Source organism: Myotis brandtii, unplaced genomic scaffold, assembly GCF_000412655.1.
Source record: "Myotis brandtii unplaced genomic scaffold, ASM41265v1 scaffold355, whole genome shotgun sequence".
Lineage (NCBI taxonomy): Eukaryota > Metazoa > Chordata > Mammalia > Chiroptera > Vespertilionidae > Myotis > Myotis brandtii.
Window position 1 is genome coordinate 1623247 of NW_005363642.1, and position 3144 is coordinate 1626390.

The window sequence follows — 3144 nt, forward strand, 5'->3', positions numbered from 1 at the left end:
GGCGGTGGCGGCCTGGCTTCCTGGTCTTGAGGCTGAGTTGTAGGCGGTGATTCCTGGTCCCTAACTTGCTGGCAAAATCCATCTATAAAAAGGACGGCTCTTGTCACTTAGGCTGTTAAAGGGAATGCCACTAATACAAGGCGCTCTGTGGCGGGAGGAATATTCCTAACCCAGTGGCTGTGAGGATGAGAGCACCCTGAGTCTGATACCTGCCTCACCCCTAGCCACCTAATCCGAATCCACCTCACCCCACACTGACATGTGCGCCTGCAGATACAGTATCAGCCCTCCCTGAGCTGGGCTGTGTGTTTGCCGGGCGGCATAATTACAGGGAGCTCCTGGGATGACAGCAGGCAGCGGGAGCTCTTTAATTGAGGGGGTCAGGTAGCAGTCATTGGCAGGATGGTGGTTATTAGCCCTTTTAAGAGCTGCCCAAACTAGCAGACATTCAACAAGTATGTGCTGAGTAACCTTGGGCTCTGGGGGTATGAAGATGAGTAAGACGTGGTTTCCATCCTTGAGGAACCCTGAGTCTCATAAAGCAGTGTTTCCCCTGTATCAGTTTGCACTTGCTGTGTAACAACCATCCCGAATGCAATGGCTGAAAACAGAAGCATTTATTTAGCTCCTGATTCTGCAGGTGGGCAGAGTGGGCTTGGGTCAGCTGGGGGTGGGCTGGGTTAGGGCACAGGGACAGGCACAGGAGACCCCTGCCCTTCCAGGGGCAGCCAGGACTCAGTGGGTGGGGAATGCATTTCACCTCTTGCCAGGAGGACTCGGTTTGTTAAAATGTTACTAAAACCCTTGGTGCTTATGAACAGGAGAGATGTTGATCTGCATTTTTCTTACAACGTCTTGTCTGCTTTTGAGATCAGGGTATTGCAGGCCTCATAGAGTGAGTTGGGAGGTATCCCCTTTTCCATTTTCTGGGAGAGTTTATGCGGAGCCGGTATTATTCTTCCTTCAGTGTGCGGCGGAATTCACCGGCGAAGCCATTGGGGCTGCGTTTCCTCTTTGGGAAGGGCCTCCAGGCACCTGATAAACATTTCTTCCTTCTTTTATTGTCAGACTTGGAAGAAAAGTCTAGGTCCTTTCTTGACTTCTTCTTAGCTCTGTAGCTCCTTGAAAGCTGGTTCCTTTAGTCATTCATGCAACACACATTTGCTGAGCACCATCTATAAACCGGGCACTGTCCCTGACCCCCAGCGGGAGAGGCAGTAATACCCAAGTTCACATACCATCAGGTCGCAGGGAGGAAAATAAAGAAGGGCCTTCGTTCACTTCACCAAAATTATTACCAACTTTGCCAATGAGCTCATTTTCCATCATGATGTGTTTTTTCCTCGTCTCTCCTCTCTTGCCCTCTGGGTCCCCCCACCGCTCCTGTTTCCTCCCCACACTGTGCCCTCATCGCTGTCTCCTGCGTGGGCCTTTCCTCCCCACCTCTCCTCTCTGCCAGCACTTTCTCCCCGGGTAATATTTTATATCTCCCCGTGGTTTTGTCTCCCATCCATACCCATGACACTGGATTTCTGTTCCCAGCTTCCGTTTTCCCCTGAGTGGCAGCCCCGCCCATATTTCCAACTGCCCAACCCTTTTCCACCATTGTTAAACAGGCATTCGAAAACCCGCGTCCTGCCAGTCTCCTCCTGCCGCAGTCCAAGTGCATCAGTGGAACCAGCGTCCACTCTGGCACAAGCAGACGGCCCCCAGGGTCCTCTGCCCGCCCCTCCACCCAGCGCAGGCCCTGGCGATTCCGCCTGCTGAGGAGCCCTCCGTCTCTCCCTTCTGCCCACGTCCCTGTCCTGCCTTAGGCCAGACCCTCCTCATTTCTCACCAGGGCTGCTCCGGCAGCTCCCCAGTTCACTTCTAACCCGGCTGCCGGACTGTGCAATGTTTTGCTTTCCAGACCCTCCTCATTTCTCACCAGGGCTGCTCCAGCAGCTCCCCAGTTCACTTCCTTCTAACCCGGCTGCCGGACTGTGCAATGTTTTGCTTGTAGAGGCAGATCTTGTTACTTTCCTGCCTAAAAACCTTCCCCGTCTCCCACTGCGTCCAGGGTAACACGCAGACTCCCAAGGACCGTTAAGTTCTTGCCCAGCGTAGATCTGGCTCAGCCCGGGGCCCTGCCCAGCACACACCCTACTCACACTGGTCATGCTCCTGCGCCTCGGAGCGTTTGGCTCCGTTTGCCCACAACACCCCGTCCCCACAGCCCTGCCTGTCCATCCTCTGACACCCAGCTCCGAGGTCACTTCCTCTGGGACGCCCTGATGACGCTGCCCCCCTCCAGCACGGGGCTAGTCACACCTCCCTCTGTGTGCTCACACACACACATGTCATCACAGCGTGTTCATTTATTGGCACCTGCTTGTTCTTCTTGCGCCTGAGCGCTCCCCAGGGACACGGAGCCTGCCTTGCTCATCCGCGTATCACCAGGGCCTGGGCGTGGCCAGCACTCAGTGAATGCTCATTGGGTGAATACTTGCTCCATTTAAAAACAGTGAGTGACAGGCTGGTAATCAGAAGGCTGGAGTCTGAGCCCCGGTTCTCCACCTGCTAGCTGGATGATGTGGCTAAATCCCTTCGTTTTAATGTGTCACCTGCAAAGTGCATCATAGTCCTTGCCCATCCTTAGGACGGGCCACCTCGCTGACAAGTGTTCCTCCTGCGCTCGGCGAAGGGAGGCGCTTTCAGGACTCACGGGTGACTCTGTTCTCTGCATCCCTGTCCCCAGCCTGCTCACGTGTGTCCCACTTCGTGGAGCCCGGAGCAATGACACGTAGGGATGACCAGCATCCAAAGCCACAGGTGGCCCCAGGACTTTGCACTGATCTCCTCATCAAGCCTGAAAGTAATAGCACCATACAAGGGAAGAGAAACTGAGATATGACAATATGGTGGTTTCTCTGGTGCCTGATTGCCTAGGTTCAAATCCCAGCTCTAGTCTTTCCTAGCTCTGTGGTCTTGGGGAAGTTGCTTAACCTCTCTGAACCTTATTTTCTTTACCTGTAAAATGAGGCTAATTATAGCCCTTGCCGGTTTGGCTCAGTAAATAAAGCGCTGGCCTGTGGCCTGAAGGATCCTGGGTTTGATTCCAGTCGAGGGCATGTACCTCGGTTGCAGGCTCCATCTCTGGCCCTA